The sequence below is a fragment of the Acomys minous genome, assembly GCF_964271855.1.
Source record: "Acomys minous genome assembly, chromosome: 12".
Classification (NCBI taxonomy): domain Eukaryota; kingdom Metazoa; phylum Chordata; class Mammalia; order Rodentia; family Muridae; genus Acomys; species Acomys minous.
In genome coordinates this window covers 22,592,073-22,610,322 of record NC_140493.1, presented here as the reverse complement: position 1 = coordinate 22,610,322, position 18,250 = coordinate 22,592,073, and the positions used below count along the sequence as shown (strand labels likewise).

The 18,250-nt window shown below is 53.9% G+C and overlaps 1 long non-coding RNA gene across 1 annotated transcript; it reads left to right on the top strand.

Annotated features, from left to right (window-relative positions):
• The first annotated feature begins 4,107 nt into the window (after positions 1–4,107).
• Positions 4,108–15,330, top strand: LOC311609566. The gene is made up of 2 exons (XR_014783443.1): positions 4,108–5,112; positions 13,883–15,330. It is a non-coding gene; the product is annotated as an uncharacterized lncRNA (long non-coding RNA).
• The last annotated feature ends 2,920 nt before the right edge of the window (positions 15,331–18,250 follow it).

Below are 18,250 nucleotides of genomic sequence, written 5' to 3'. Positions count from 1 at the left end.
GAACCTGAGTTCAGATCTCCAGCAAGCACATAAACTGGCTTATGGGCCAGCACTGGGGAGGCAGAGAGAGGAGGGTCCCTGCGATTGGCTGGCCAATCTGTGAACTCTAGGTTCAGTGAGAGACTACCTCAAAACTCAAAGGGGAGCAGGCATAGTGTCGCATGCCTTTTATCCCAGCACTCAGGCTGCAAAGGTAAAGGGATCTTGTGAGTGTGGGGCCAGCCTGACCTACCTAGTGAGATCCAAGCCAGTTGGGGTACATAGTGAGACCCTGTCTTAAAAAAAGAAAGAAAAGAAAATGGGCCAGTCATGGTGGCGCACGCCTTTAATCTCAGCACTCAGGAGGCAGCGGCAGGCGGATCTCTGTGAGTTCGAGGCCAGCCTGGTCTACAAAGTGAGTCCAGGACAGTCAGGGCTACACAGAGAAACCCTGTCTCGGGAAAAAAAAAAGGCAAACATACTTCAAACTTTATTACATCTATTTCTCTTTTCTTCTTCTTCTTCTTCTTCTTCTTCTTCTTCTTCTTCTTCTTCTTTTCTTCCTCCTCCTCCTCCTCTTCCTGACAATGCTAATAATAATAAGAACAAGAAGTAGAAGTAGACGTAGTGATGTTTCTATGGACTTCTAAAGCTATTTTCCAGGGAGTTCGCCTCACTCCCTTTGCTCCTAAATAACTATTTGGCTTTTCTACCCCACTTCAGACCATTTACTTCCTGAATAAAAGACACAGGGGCCTTTTAGATTTATAATAAGCTTTAAGGCACAATATCTGGGCAGGTATCAACCCTCTAAGCTATTTTGCTATTTCCCAGCTACACATCCCAAGTCACCTGCAATAATTGTTCCTGCCTGGGCTGCTCTGCTCCATCAGGACAGCCCTCATGGCCAGGCGCTCATGGTCCATGCTGCCCCATGGTACTTCCTTCTCTCTGGCTTCCTCCCCTGCGTCTCTCTCCATCATGGTCCCTATTCGACCCCAAGCCCAGGAACCTAAGCTCCACCTACTTCTCTTCTGCCCAGTTACAGGCCTCTAGTTATTTTATTAACCTACCAACTTTAAATTGGGGAGCAAGGTTTACATAACACCATTTGGTGTGAGAATGTGCTCATTTGGACTGAAACCAGACCTCGGGGGTCAGAATTTAGCATTCAAACATGAAGGGTCAAGGAACTCCTAGAAAAGGTACCCCAAATGTGAGAGGAGTGGCCAAGGGAAGAGGGACAAGAGGGGACAGCTCAGTTAATAGGCAGCTATGAAAGGAGCAAGCCCACTAAGATAGCTTGCAGAGGCCCTCCTCAGCCCCATCCTGCCCCTGCTGCTGAGATCTCCACCTGGTCCCTTTGGTGGCCTGGGAAGCCCCAGTATAAATCAATTTTCTGCCCCAGCAAACATCCATCCTCACCCTCCAGGCTTTGGCTATTTGGCCTCAGTTTTCATATCTGCAAAGTGGGGACATACCCCCTTCCCGTCCTCTTCCTCGCAGGTGGCTATGGAGGCAGGGTGGCAGAGTGAAGGTCCTCCACAGCCTGGGGAGAAGGATCCATGAAGGCATTGAGGATTCAGGGTTGGCACAGCAGTATTGCTATGCATGTCCAGCCTGCTACCCTGAGCAAGGATGAACACTGAGAGGCCCCGCCCCTCCCCCAGCATCCAAAATAAGCCCCTGGAATGCTCCCCAGAAAGCACACAGGGCTAGAGGTCTGCTGTCTACGATGAAGGCATCCCAACCTAGGACCCCAGAAAACCTGTGTCCATCACATCCTCATAGTGTGCCTGTTTCCTCAGGACTGTACTTCCTGCTTGCATGAGGTGGCCAGTCTTTGTGGGGTACGGGCAGTGCTGCCAAAGTCCGTGCGTGTGGCCATGTGTTCTGCTCAGCCAGTCAGTCCTTGCTGCCAGCACCTCCCACTCGTGCATGCCCAGGGTGCTGTAGGCAGTACGGCGTCCAGTTGCCATACGAAGACCTCCAGGTGGCCTTAGACTCCAGGCTTTGTGGCTCAGTGGCCAGGAGCTGCCAACTGGAGAAGGAGGGCTTATATGTATGTGGGGGGGGGGGGGGGACTAGTGCACATGTGTCCGTCCGACTTGCCTCCTTTCTTTTCCCACTGATTGCCAAGACCCAGCCATGCAGGCTCTGAGGGTCCTGCAGGCCTTTTTACCTTGTTGTCTAGTGCCTGATAGTCCACCACACTCCAGCTTCTCCTTTCTTCCCTTTCCGGTCCCTTCCCACTCTGCCCTCACTCCTCTACCATCCTCCCCTTCTGAGTCTCAACAGCTTTGTTCTGGAGCCAGGGTGACCTTGGTTATTCATCAGGAGGGCACTGCCCGCTCCCAGGACTTGCTCCTTAGATTCTCGGCTGGCTTCCGCATATCTCCCCAAACTCAAACAATTCCATGGTGAGATCAAATGAGGGCGTCCTCTTTTGTTTTTGTTTTTGTTTTTTTTGTTTGTTTTTGGTTTTTCGAGACAGGGTTTCTCTGTGTAGCGTTGGCTGTCCTGGACTCCCTTTGTAGACCAGGCTGGCCTTGAACTCACAGCGATCCACCTGCCTCTGCCTCCCGAGTGCTGGGATTAAAGGCGTGCGCCACCACGCCCAGCTGAGGGCATCCTCTTAACCACTCTCTACCATTACTCCTTTGAGTCAGGGGCCCTCCCTGACACTGGAGCTTGTGTTTTTCAGCTAGGCTGACAGCTGAGAAGCCCCAGCGATCTTCCCCTACCCTGCCAGGGTTGCTGGCCTGTTGTGGTTTGATATGTAAACATGTTTTTTGTTTTAATCCCAGGTGTGGGATATGAAGGCCGCTCCAGTTTGTTCACAGCTGATAACTGCCTTGCCATGATCTTTGTCAGCTGGGAACTGCCTCGTGTATGGGGGTGTGGTCTTTGCCACTGGGAATAAATGCCAGACCCAGAGAGGAGACTGGAGGCTCCGAGAAAGCAGAAGGCTGCTGGTGCTCCTCCCTACTGTTCCTGGTTGCTGTTGATGCAGTTTGATGAGACGAAGTTGGAAATATCCTGAAACAAGGATTGGACTTGCCCCAAGGGACCCAACAACTCTAACCAGCAGGAAGCAGCTAAGGAAAACTACTCCCCTTTCCCCACTAACCTTTCTCTCCTACCTGGTGTTGGGGTGTTGCGCACACACACACACAGCCTGCTCAGGTCACCTTGCTTCACTCACTCTCATAGTCTGCCCCCCTTTCTGCCATCCTGTACGTCTGCCCCAGCTAGCTGGCTTCCAGGTAGCTGGATCTGGGTAAGAGTCCCATCATGTTATGAGAAAGGCCAGCTTTCTGTGCCCAACCCGTCTGTTCAAACACTGTGCTATGCAGACAGACTACCCTTCCGTCAGTTGGGAACTTTGGATGTGTGAGGCAGAGGGGGCCCACATGACCAGCCCTCAGTGCAGACCCCGGGTTCTCAGTCTACTGATTGCCCCGGTGGTCGGTCAGCAGCTGGTCTCTGGAGGAGTCGTGTGTGGGCTGAGTGACTGCCCTGGAGAAGATGCCCAGAATATGTCCCTGGGTCTCTTTGTGCTAACTGAGCTCTCACCATAAGGTAAGCATCACTTTATGCTGAGCCCTAAGAGCCTCCCAGCGGCTTGTGCCAGAGGCCTGCACTCACTCCTCCCGGCCATGTAGTGCCTACATATAGCCACAAGAGGCCGCCCTGCACCGCCTGCAGCAGAAAGCTGAGCGGTAGAGACTTCTCTCAGAAAGCATGATGGCTGAGGCATAGCTGAAGAATTAACCTATGAGGTCAGAGCTCCTGGGGGATGCAAGATGGGCCTACTTTTACTTGACATCATGAACTTCTGCCACAGGGTCCCCCGCTGGGTCCAGCTCACCTGGATCATGTGAAGGTAGAATTAGGTGGCATTGGTGTCCCATGTCATGGGCTTCCTATGGCACCTGCCCTGCAATTCCTGGGGTTTCAGGCCTTAGAGCTAGGGTTGGTGCCAGGAACCTTGGCCTTAGGGAGAAGTGAGGGCACCAAGCTATGTGTCTTGCAAGCCAGGCTGGGGAGCTGCTGTTATCCAGGGCAATGGGAGACTTTGGGTCTGGGGGGTTATCCCCCTACCCCAACCCCCACCTCTGTCAGTAGGCTCAGGGTACGAGTGAGGACTGTGTGAAGAGGCTGCTGCCATCCTGTGCCTGTGGCATGGCTTGCAGCCCAGCTCCATTTTCAGCTAGTGGGGCAGGTTCTTACTGGCCTGGCTCTCTTGCTCCCCCACCCCTATCCCCACCCCCAGACCCTCTAAGCTGGGAGAAGGAGCCTGAGTTCTCAGTCCTTAATCAGTGGCCTTGCTGCCTTGTAAGACTCGCTGCCCACTGCTCCAGGCTGCTGCTTCCTGTTCACGAGTCTCACCCAGCCTATCATGCCTGTGTGCACTCCCTACTCACAGCATCGTGACTGAAAAGCTAGGACCCTCCTCACTTCCCTAGGGCCCTCTAAACCTCCCCTCACCGATGAAGTGATTCATGTATACAGCCCCTGGGGCCAGTGCTTCCTTGGAGGCCACATCCCTCCTCCATGCTCCCTGTCATCTCACACATGGCGCTTCCTGCTCATGTCAGCTGGGCTTGTAGTTAACGCCCTGGCTGTTTCATGACAGGAATGGCTTTTGCCAACCTCTCCAGGGCCCAGCAGCACATGTGGCTTTTAGCAAAGAGGGATGGAGGAAGAAGAAAGAGGGTATATGGGACAGAGGGACCTCATGGGGTCCAGAGAGCCTGGGGAAGCAGCTGTGGCCCTGTTCTGAACATTGGGTTCCCTCAGAAGGCAGAGGGCTGGTCTCCGGCCAGGCACACGGATCACCGCAGCCTGTCTGCTGGGCTGTGTCTGCATAGGAGCTGGACTTTGTGGCCAGGAATCCCGGTCAACCTCACAGATGCTGACCCACCAGACATGTGACTGGCGTAGCAGGTTGTGCACCCCCTCCTGTGAAGGAGCAACCCTGTGTTTGACATTCCAGGTTCTTCTAGTGTTTATCTGCGAGTTCAAAGACCTTTGTGCCTCCTACAACCCATCTATTGAACAGCAGCTGTGTACGTGACCTCAAGCCTGCCAAGGGTCCACACACAGCAGAAGGTTCCTCTGCTTCTGCAGGTACTACACACCTGAAGGTTTCAAATCCAGGAGATGCTGTCCTCAGTGTGGTCAGGGAGGACTGCAGAAGTTTCACAGAGGGCTCATGCTGGGAATGTGAGCCTGTCCTGCCCAGCACTCCTAGCTGCCAGCTCTCCTTCAGGAGTCCCCTTCTGAGTCCATGTACGCAGACCACCCACCAAAGTCTATCTCCATCCCTCCATCCACTTACCCTTCACCCACCTGCCCATCACCCCTCCATCCCTCCACCTACCCACTCCTCCATCCCTCCACTTACCCACTCCTCCATCCCTCCACTTACCCACTCCTCCATCCCTCCACTTACCCACTCCTCCATCCCTCCACTTACCCACTCCTCCATCCCTCCACTTACCCACTCATCCATCCCTCCACTTACCCACTCATCCATCCCTCCACTTACCCACTCATCCATCCCTCCACCTACCCACTCCTCCATCCCTCCACCTACCCACTCCTCCATCCCTCCACTTACCCACTCCTCCATCCCTCCACTTACCCACTCCTCCATCCCTCCACTTACCCACTCCTCCATCCCTCCACTTACCCACTCCTCCATCCCTCCACTTACCCACTCCTCCATCCCTCCACTTACCCACTCCTCCATCCCTCCACTTACCCACTCCTCCATCCCTCCACTTACCCACTCCTCCATCCCTCCACTTACCCACTCATCCATCCCTCCACTTACCCACTCCTCCATCCCTCCACTTACCCACTCATCCATCCCTCCACCTACCCACTCCTCCATCCCTCCACTTACCCACTCCTCCATCCCTCCACTTACCCACTCCTCCATCCCTCCACTTACCCACTCATCCATCCCTCCACTTACCCACTCATCCATCCCTCCACTTACCCACTCATCCATCCCTCCACCTACCCACTCATCCATCCCTCCATCCCTCCACCTACCCACTCATCCATCCCTCCATCCCTCCACTTACCCACTCATCCATCCCTCCACCTACCCACTCATCCATCCCTCCATCCCCTCCACCTACCCACTCATCCATCCCTCCATCCCTCCACTTACCCACTCATCCATCCCTCCACCTACCCACTCATCCATCCCTCCATCCCTCCACCTACCCACTCATCCATCCCTCCATCCCTCCACTTACCCACTCATCCATCCCTCCACCTACCCACTCATCCATCCCTCCACCTACCCACTCATCATCCCTCCACCTACCCACTCATCCATCCCTCCACCTACCCACTCATCCATCCCTCCTACTTACCCACTCCTCCATCCCCTCCACTTACCCACTCCCTCCATCCCTCCACTTACCCACTCATCCATCCCTCCACTTACCCAACTCATCCATCCCTCCACCTACCCACTCATCCATCCCCTCCACTGTACCCACTCTTCCATCCCCTCCACTTACCCACTCATCCATCCCCTCCACCTACCCACTCATCCATCCCTCCCACTTACCCACTCATCCATCCCTCCACTTACCCACTCATCCATCCCTCCACTTACCCACTCATCCATCCCTCCACTTACCCACTCATCCATCCCTCCACTTACCCACTCATCCATCCCTCCCACTTACCCACTCATCCATCCCTCCACTTACCTACTCCTCCATCCCTCCACTTACCCACTCATCCATCCCTCCACTTACCCACTCCTCCATCCCTCCACTTACCCACTCCTCCATCCCTCCACTTACCCACCTCCTCCATCCCTCCACTTACCCACTCATCCATCCCTCCACTTACCCACTCATCCATCCCTCCACTTACCCACTCATCCATCCCTCCACTTACCCACTCATCCATCCCTCCACCTACCCACTCATCCATCCCTCCACTTACCCACTCATCCATCCCTCCATCCCTCCACCTACCCACTCATCCATCCCTCCATCCCTCCACTTACCCACTCATCCATCCCCATCCTCCACCTACCCACTCATCCATCCCTCCATCCCTCCACTTACCCACTCATCCATCCCTCCACTTACCCACTCATCCATCCCTCCACTTACCCACTCATCCATCCCTCCACTTACCCACTCATCCATCCCTCCACCTACCCACTCATCCATCCCTCCACCTACCCACTCATCCATCCCTCCACCTACCCACTCATCCATCCCTCCACCTACCCACTCATCCATCCCTCCACTTACCCACTCCTCCATCCCTCCACTTACCCACTCCTCCCATCCCTCCACTTACCCACTCCTCCATCCCTCCACTTACCCACTCATCCATCCCTCCACTTACCCACTCATCCATCCCTCCACTTACCCACTCATCCATCCCTCCACCTACCCACTCATCCATCCCTCCACTTACCCACTCATCCATCCCTCCACTTACCCACTCATCCATCCCTCCACTTACCCACTCATCCATCCCTCCACTTACCTACTCCTCCATCCCTCCACTTACCCACTCATCCATCCCTCCACTTACCCACTCCTCCATCCCTCCACTTACCCACTCCTCCATCCCTCCACTTACCCACTCCTCCATCCCTCCACTTACCCACTCATCCATCCCTCCACTTACCCACTCATCCATCCCTCCACCTACCCACTCATCCATCCCTCCACTTGCCCACTCATCCATCCCTCCACCTACCCACTCATCCATCCCTCCACCTACCCACTCATCCATCCCTCCACTTACCCACTCATCCATCCCTCCATCCCTCCACCTACCCACTCATCCATCCCTCCACTTACCCACTCATCCATCCCTCCACCTACCCACTCATCCATCCCTCCACTTACCCACTCATCCATCCCTCCACCTACCCACTCATCCATCCCTCCACTTACCCACTCATCCATCCCTCCACTTACCCACTCATCCATCCCTCCACCTACCCACTCATCCATCCCTCCACTTACCCACTCCTCCATCCCTCCACTTACCCACTCATCCATCCCTCCACCTACCCACTCCTCCATCCCTCCACTTACCCACTCCTCCATCCCTCCACTTACCCACTCATCCATCCCTCCACCTACCCACTCATCCATCCCTCCACTTACCCACTCATCCATCCCTCCACTTACCCACTCCTCCATCCCTCCACTTACCCACTCATCCATCCCTCCATCCCTCCACCTACCCACTCATCCATCCCTCCACTTACCCACTCATCCATCCCTCCACCTACCCACTCATCCATCCCTCCACTTACCCACTCATCCATCCCTCCACTTACCCACTCATCCATCCCTCCATCCCTCCACCTACCCACTCATCCATCCCTCCACTTACCCACTCATCCATCCCTCCACCTACCCACTCATCCATCCCTCCACCTACCCACTCATCCATCCCTCCACCTACCCACTCATCCATCCCTCCACCTACCCACTCATCCATCCCTCCACTTACCCACTCCTCCATCCCTCCACTTACCCACTCCTCCATCCCTCCACTTACCCACTCCTCCATCCCTCCACTTACCCACTCATCCATCCCTCCACTTACCCACTCATCCATCCCTCCACTTACCCACTCATCCATCCCTCCACCTACCCACTCATCCATCCCTCCACTTACCCACTCATCCATCCCTCCACTTACCCACTCATCCATCCCTCCACTTACCCACTCATCCATCCCTCCACTTACCCACTCATCCATCCCTCCACTTACCCACTCCTCCATCCCTCCACTTACCCACTCCTCCATCCCTCCACTTACCCACTCCTCCATCCCTCCACTTACCCACTCATCCATCCCTCCACTTACCCACTCATCCATCCCTCCACTTACCCACTCATCCATCCCTCCATCCCTCCACCTACCCACTCATCCATCCCTCCACTTACCCACTCATCCATCCCTCCACCTACCCACTCATCCATCCCTCCACTTACCCACTCATCCATCCCTCCACCTACCCACTCATCCATCCCTCCACCTACCCACTCATCCATCCCTCCACTTACCCACTCATCCATCCCTCCACTTACCCACTCCTCCATCCCTCCACTTACCCACTCATCCATCCCTCCACCTACCCACTCCTCCATCCCTCCACTTACCCACTCCTCCATCCCTCCACTTACCCACTCATCCATCCCTCCACCTACCCACTCATCCATCCCTCCACTTACCCACTCATCCATTCCTCCACTTACCCACTCCTCCATCCCTCCACTTACCCACTCATCCATCCCTCCATCCCTCCACCTACCCACTCATCCATCCCTCCACTTACCCACTCATCCATCCCTCCACTTACCCACTCATCCATCCCTCCATCCCTCCACCTACCCACTCATCCATCCCTCCACTTACCCACTCCTCCATCCCTCCACCTACCCACTCATCCATCCCTCCACTTACCCACTCATCCATCCCTCCACTTACCCACTCATCCATCCCTCCATCCCTCCACCTACCCACTCATCCATCCCTCCACTTACCCACTCCTCCATCCCTCCACCTACCCACTCATCCATCCCTCCACTTACCCACTCATCCATCCCTCCACCTACCCACTCATCCATCCCTCCACCTACCCACTAATCCATCCCTCCACTTACCCACTCATCCATCCCTCCACTTACCCACTCCTCCATCCCTCCACTTACCCACTCATCCATCCCTCCACCTACCCACTCCTCCATCCCTCCACTTACCCACTCCTCCATCCCTCCACTTACCCACTCATCCATCCCTCCACCTACCCACTCATCCATCCCTCCACCTACCCACTCATCCATCCCTCCACTTACCCACTCATCCATCCCTCCACTTACCCACTCATCCATCCCTCCACTTACCCACTCATCCATCCCTCCACTTACCCACTCATCCATCCCTCCACTTACCCACTCATCCATCCCTCCACTTACCCACTCATCCATCCCTCCACTTACCCACTCATCCATCCCTCCACTTACCCACTCATCCATCCCTCCACTTACCCACTCCTCCATCCCTCCACCTACCCACTCATCCATCCCTCCACTTACCCACTCATCCATCCCTCCACTTACCCACTCATCCATCCCTCCATCCCTCCACCTACCCACTCATCCATCCCTCCACCTACCCACTCATCCATCCCTCCACTTACCCACTCATCCATCCCTCCACTTACCCACTCATCCATCCCTCCATCCCTCCACCTACCCACTCATCCATCCCTCCACTTACCCACTCCTCCATCCCTCCACCTACCCACTCATCCATCCCTCCACTTACCCACTCATCCATCCCTCCACTTACCCACTCATCCATCCCTCCATCCCTCCACCTACCCACTCATCCATCCCTCCATCCCTCCACCTACCCACTCATCCATCCCTCCACTTACCCACTCCTCCATCCCTCCACCTACCCACTCATCCATCCCTCCACTTACCCACTCATCCATCCCTCCACCTACCCACTCATCCATCCCTCCACCTACCCACTCATCCATCCCTCCACTTACCCACTCATCCATCCCTCCACTTACCCACTCCTCCATCCCTCCACTTACCCACTCATCCATCCCTCCACCTACCCACTCCTCCATCCCTCCACTTACCCACTCCTCCATCCCTCCACTTACCCACTCATCCATCCCTCCACCTACCCACTCATCCATCCCTCCACTTACCCACTCATCCATTCCTCCACTTACCCACTCCTCCATCCCTCCAGTTACCCACTCATCCATCCCTCCACTTACCCACTCATCCATCCCTCCATCCCTCCACCTACCCACTCATCCATCCCTCCACTTACCCACTCATCCATCCCTCCACTTACCCACTCCTCCATCCCTCCACTTACCCACTCATCCATCCCTCCACTTACCCACTCATCCATCCCTCCATCCCTCCACCTACCCACTCATCCATCCCTCCACTTACCCACTCATCCATCCCTCCACCTACCCACTCATCCATCCCTCCACTTACCCACTCATCCATCCCTCCACTTACCCACTCATCCATCCCTCCATCCCTCCACCTACCCACTCATCCATCCCTCCACTTACCCACTCCTCCATCCCTCCACCTACCCACTCATCCATCCCTCCACTTACCCACTCATCCATCCCTCCACTTACCCACTCATCCATCCCTCCATCCCTCCACCTACCCACTCATCCATCCCTCCACTTACCCACTCATCCATCCCTCCACTTACCCACTCATCCATCCCTCCACCTACCCACTCATCCATCCCTCCATCCCTCCACCTACCCACTCATCCATCCCTCCATCCCTCCACCTACCCACTCATCCATCCCTCCATCCCTCCACTTACCCACTCATCCATCCCTCCACCTACCCACTCATCCATCCCTCCACCTACCCACTCATCCATCCCTCCACTTACCCACTCATCCATCCCTCCACTTACCCACTCATCCATCCCTCCACCTACCCACTCATCCATCCCTCCACTTACCCACTCATCCATCCATCCCTCCATCCTCCTTCCATCTACCTATGCTTCCACCTGTCTAACCCAGTCATCATTCTTTTTTAAAAAATATTTTATTTTACATGCATTGATGTTTTACCTGCATGTAGTCTGTGTGAAGATGTCAGATCTTGGAGTTACAGACAGTTGTGAGCTGCCATGTGGTGCTGGGAATTGAACCCCAGTCCCCTCAAAGAACAGTCAGTGCTCTTAACTGCTGAGCCATCTCTCCGGCCCCCAATCATCATTCTTTTATTCACTTGCTTATTAGTCACATGCATGTTTATTTTTTATTTTTACTTGTGGTTTCTCAAGACAGAGTTTTTCTGTGTATCCCTGTCTGTTCTGGAACTCTATAGGCCAGGCCTCGAATTCAGAGATCCACCTGCCTCTGCCTCCAGAGTGCTGGGATCAAAGGTGTGAGCCACCACTACCGGCAGGCAGCCTGTTTGTTTGAGACAGGGAGGGGCTCAGGCTTTAGCCCAGGCTAGCCAGGAAATTGATATGTAACCTAGGCTGGCCTCAGATTGCTGACAATCCTCCTGCTTAAACTTCTTAAGTGCTGGGATAACAAGTGTGAGGAACCACACCTGGCTTGCACGGGCACTGTGGTGTGCGTGGGGCCCCGGGCCGCAGCACTGCTCAGTTACGGAGTAACCAAGGTGCCGCAGGTGCTGATGCCATGGTGGAAGACAAGGCACGGGGGATGCGGTGGCACACGCCTTTAATCCCCGCACTCAGGAGGCAGAGGCAGGTGGATCACTGTGGGTTCGAGACCAACCTGGTCTACAAAGTGAGTCCAGGACAGCCAGGGCTACACAGAGAAACCCTGTCTCGAAAAACCAAAACCCAAACCACAGCAGAATGACTAGACAGGTGTCAACACTGTAGGGGACTGCAGAGTGGAGCCTGGAACACTCTTGCTGTCTCCCTGAGCTCCCAGCCCACAGTGAGAACCCCACTCTGAGCCTGCCCCATGCTGGTGTGTCACAAGATGTCTGTGAGTTATTTCTTCCATGAGGCTTCTTGGCCTGCTTTGCTAGGCTGTCCTGAGGCTAGGAGGACACATAGCAGGGGTGCCTGCCACCCTGGTCAGTAGCAAAGCCCCCACATGGGTGCACATGCTGTGGGAACCTGTTTCAACTTGAGATGAGGGCCCAGGGTCAGGTCCCAGCTACATGTGATCTCTGTCACTGGCCAATGGTGTGCATTGGTCACCCTGTCTTTCCTGATTTAACTTTGTAGGACTTAGATGTTAAAAGAAGAACAGTAAGCGTGGCCATCTTGCCCCACTCAGCCCAGCCTTCCAGACACTCCCCCCCCCCCCAGTGCTTTGTTCTGTGTAAGAAATGGAGCCCTGCCCCACATGCATGAGGCCCAGCAATGTGGACATCCTTGGACATTCTCAGCCAACTCTCTGGGCCCCACAGGCCCTGGGGCAGGAGGGCCATCCTTATCCTGCAGATGACATGAGGACACAGAGGTGGGAGGAGCTGGCTCGAGCTGGCAGCAGCCACCTGAGCAGTTTTGAGCTGGGCTCTGGGGTTACAGGCTGCCTGCCTGACTCCTGCTCTGCCCTGTTGCCACTGGGCCTGAGTCTTCACCTGTGAGAGAGACGTGTCAGCAGCAGAGTGGAGAGAACCACCAAACCAGACCCAGCACATCTGTGCACCCGAGAATCTAGTGGTCTTATTATTAACAATACGAACCTTCTGCCTCTGTGGCTTGCTCTCTCCCCACCCCCACCATCTTTCTAAGGATTGAAGAAGCAGCTGGCAGTGGGAGGTAGTTGCTTTAAATATAAGATGAGGAGAACAAAGGGAAAATAGAACGGGGGGTGGTTTGTGGCTATACCAACCACCCACCTCCAAACTTGGGGCAAAGATTTAGGGTCCCAAGCTACCAGCCAGCCATCATTAGCCGCTGTGTGTCCCCAAGGCTCTTGAGAAAGTGAGCTCTACTGTGCAGTCAGGCTCTCCTGCCTGAGTAGGGCAGTCCTGGCTTGGACCACAACTCCTCCACCAGAGGAGACACTTCCTGCCCGGCTGGAAGGTTGGCCAGGGGAAGCAGGAAGTAGGTTGAGCTCCTGGGGTTTCTCTGCCCACTTCCAAGACAACATGAAATATTTACTAGAAGATTCTCTGTAGGCCCCAGGAACTTCAAAGGCTGTGCCCCTCTGGCTGCCCACCCTCCTTGGTTACCATGGAGCCCTCTACCTCACTGGGCCAGTCCCTGAGTACCCTCCACTCTCCCTGGAGCCTATGGTCCTTGGTTTTTGTGATCTTTGTGGGACTATGATGCTGTTCTCTCAGCTGGCTGGGAACCCTCTCTTCTTTTCCAGGCGGAGTACTGGCATTCAGCTTCCAACTGTGTGTAACAAGGCTATCCACTTACCCTGGACAACTCGGACTCATGGTTCTTGTACCCCAGACGGCAGCAGAGAGCCACAGTAGGGGGGCGTGTGTCTTCTCGGAGGGCAGGAGTAGCTAAGCAATAGGAGAGCCAAAGCCATGCCTTGCCTGTGGAGCCCCTCAGCAGGACAGAGGTAAAGAGGAGGGCTGAGGATGCAGCAGGTGCCGGGAGGGCCACGAGCCTAGCAACCTGGGCCTGGCTGGAGCTGTTTTGGCTTAACTATTCATTCTCTGAACACTAGTTTCTCTACTTGTAAATGAGGGCGGTTCCTATCTCAAAGGTCTGCTAAGGATTACATGGCATATCACAAGGGAGGAAGGCCAGGGGCTGCCAAGTGGGGGACTTTTCACAGAAGAGCCTTCCTCCAGAAAATGCTAAGGTGCAGTCGGGTGTGACCTCTTCAGGGAGCCTCCCAGCCTTCCTTGCCCTCCGCTAGGCTGTGAGGTGACCTTCCCTGAGCCCCACCTTCTTTTCCCAGAGAATGACTTGCTCAGCGTGCTGGTCTTAGTTCCCAGGTCTATGCCCTGCTTGCCTGGCCACTGGCCCTTTGCGTTCTTCTTCAGCTGTAGGATGCCCCAAGGGGACGTGCTGGGGGGCCATGGCTGGCATGGACCTCAGAACACAGAGCTCCTGGGGTCAAGAAAAGAACCCCCTGGGGACATACCCTGGAAATGTACACCACAGACATTTAAAAGAAGAGGTCTCGGTCAGCTGGCCAGAACAGGCCTTTAAGGACTAGCCTGGGGCCAGGTGGGGGTGGCGCATGCCTTTAGTGCCAGCACTTAGGAGGTAGAAGCAGGCGGATCACTGAGTTCAAGGCCATTGGTTCCCAATAGCCATAGGGTGGCTCACAACCATCCATTCTAGGGGATCTGACCTCATCTGACACACAAACAAACGTGTAGGCAAGACACCCATATACAGATAGAATAAAATAAATATCTGAAAAGAAAAATGAAGAAAGAAATAGGCCTGAAAAGAACTTGCCAGAGACTCCTGTCAAAACAGAAGCATCCTTAAAATGGTGGAAGGAACTGTGTGTGGTGGCACAATACAGTGCTTGGGAGGTAGACGCAGGAGGGAGCTCAAAGCCAGACTGTGCTTCAAGAGACAAACAAAAACAGATAATAGGGCCGACAAGCCTGCTGAGTGGGTGAAGGCGCTTGCCGCTAAGCCTGACCTGAGTTTTGTCCCTGGTACCCACAAGGTCAAAGGACAGAGCTCACTTCCACAGTTGCTCCCTGGATAATGCCACACTCCTCACCCCCTCCATACACACACACACACACACACACACACACACACACACACGATATACCCATGTTCTCCTTCCCACACATATGCGCGCACGCACGCACACACACACACACACACACACACACACACACACACACACATTAAAAAAGAAGTAATGAATAGTTGAAAGAAGTAGATAAGGGGCCGGAGAGCTGGCTCAGAGGTTAAGAGCACTGGCTGTTCATCTGAAGGTCCTGAGTTCAATTCCCAGCAACCACATGGTGGCTCACAACCATGTATAATGAGATCTGGTGCCCTCTTCTGGCCTGCAAGCACACATGCAGGCAGAACACCGTATACATAATAAACTTTTTTTAAAAGGATGGAAATCTGGCAGTGATTAAGATGAGAATAGTAAAGTGTGTTTGAAGTCTGCTAGCGTTGACAGGTGAAGCTGGGAAACTGGATAGGGATCATGACATTGGTGTTCTTGCTATTTAATAGAGTTAGGGAGATGGTTCAGTAGTTAAAAGCATTTGCTTTTTAGCTTCCACTTCAGGCAGCTCAGACCCACATGCAATTCCAGCTGTAGGGGAGCTGGCGCCCTCTTCTGGACTTTGCTGGCACCTGCACTCACACACTCATATTGCCGCTCAAAGACATACACATGTGCACGTAGTTAAAAATAAAGCAGCAGGGTGTGGCGGTGCAAGCCTTTAATCCCAGCACTCAGGGAGGCAAAGGCAGGAGGTTTGCTGTGAGTTCAAGGCCAGCTTGGTCTACAAAGCAAGTCCAGGGCTACACAGAGACACCTTGTCTTGAAAAACTAAAAGTAAATAAATACATTTTTTTTTCCCGAGACAAGGTTTCTCTGTATAGCCTTAACTGTCCTGAACTTGCTTTGTAGACCAGGCTGACAAAAATTTTTAAATTAAAAATAAAGTAAATCTTTAAAAGGTCCCTGTGACCCAGCTATACAGCACCATGGGGGAAATCTGTCTCTGAGCCAGAAGTACAGTGGTGTGCTCGTGCACCATGTAAGCTGCTGTTGGAATAGTCTATAAGAAAGCCTGACAAGGCACCTGGGCAGTCCAGGCACCCACGAGCAGAGGCAGCTTCCTCAAGGACAGCACACTCCTGGAAAAGCTCGTGGCAGACGCAACTGCATCACCTTACACAGTTCCAAAGGTTGGACCCATCATCCTTTAGCTGTGGGCTTCTGACTTCTGCTAACAGAGCCAGAGTGATTCCTGTTTCCAAATGCTGCATCCACTGAACCTGATACAGTCCTAGGAGCCCAGAGGACTTTGTTAGCTGTTGATGTTGTGCACAAGTGTTCGGAGGGAGGGAAACACACCCAATGACAATGACTGCGTGCAGCTGGCAGGAAATGGATTTTTTGTTTTGTTTTTCGAGATAGGGTTTCTCTGCATAACAGCTCTGGCTGTCCTAGACTCATTTTGTAGACCAGGCTGGCCTCAAACTCACCTCAGAAATCACCTGCCACTGCCTCCCTCCACACCTGGCTGAAAGGGATCTTTTTAATGGTTTACCTCTGCTTCGTTCAAACTGGCAATTGCTTTTTACAAATTTGTTTATTTTTATTTTATGTGTATTGATGTTTAGCCTGCATATATATCCCTGTGAGAGGATGTCAGGGCTTCGAGTTACAGAGAGTTGTGAGCTGCCATGTGGGTGCTGGGAACTGAATCTGGGTACTCTGGAAGAGCCGTCAGTACTCTTAACCACTGAGCCATCCCTGCTAAGGTGGACTGAGGTATCTGAGAAGCAAACATGGCTGTGGTGTCCTCTAAGGACTTTTCTCTTTTTAGCAAGAAGCACTTACTAAGGACACCATGAAGGTAGGGGCTGGGCAATAACTAGAGGACTACCCTGTGGGGGTGTGTGTGTGTGTGTGTGTGTGTGTGTGTGTGTGTGTGTGTGTGTGTGTGTGTGTGTGTGTGTGTGTGTGTGTGTGTGTACACTACCCTGTGGGGTGTGTGTGTGTGTGTGTGTGTGTGTGTGTCTACACTCGCCAGAGGTTGACACTGGGTGTCCTCTTCAATTGCTCTTTATTACACTTCTGCTTATTTATTCTGAGTGTGTGCATGCCACAGGGGTTACGGGTGCATGCTTGCCATGCTGGCATCTCACACCGCAGCTGGGAATCCGTCTCAGATCCTCATGCCTGTGCAGCAAGCCCTTCACTGAGCCGGCTCCCCATCCACATTTTAAGCGGGTTTGTGACTTGGAAGGATGGCTTTTCTGCTGCCTCATGTGTGTTACATGTTAGCAGAACCCCAGGTTAGAGTCACTGTGTGTGAAGCAGCCAGTCACATCACATCCAGTCGAGAGCGGACCGGCTCCCCTCCCTAGGAACGGTGCCCCACAGTGGGCTGGGTCTTCCCACATCAACTGACTTAAGACACACTCCCACAGCAGCCCCAGGCCATCCCAATGGAGAGCATGCCCCTTGAGACTCTTAGCAGCCGATGCTGGGTTATGTTGACAACCAAAGCTGACCATCTGCTGCTGTTCCTAGTGAACAAGCAGGCACTTGATTTCCAGCTGTAACAATAGCCTTTTCTAACTTTCACCCTTAAATATAAATTATGTTTCCACACACTGTTGAGGAGGGGATTGGGAGGGGGGAGGGAGGAGCAGAAAAGGGAAGAGAGGGGGAGGAAGAGGAGGACTGCCCAGGGAGGTACCCTGTTGTGGTGCCCTATCGTACCTGCCTGACAGTGGCCACACAACCACACTCCCTGGGAGCAGGAGGGGTCCACTGCACTGACAGCAGTGACCATGTTGACATGATACTGTGTGGGTTGGGCACTACCCCAGCCCCATCCTACTGAGTGTCCGAGCCCAGGTGGGCCAGCATGACCTGGCAGGGGAAGTGTCAGTGGTGGCACAGTGCCCACCACTGGGGTGTTAGCCGCGCAAATGCTCCAGCAACCTCTGGAGGCAAGTGTCACACCCACTCCACAGACAAAGCTACTGAGACCTAGAACATAGCAGAAGAACCAGATCTGGGGACCTTGGGGGCCCATAATCTCAG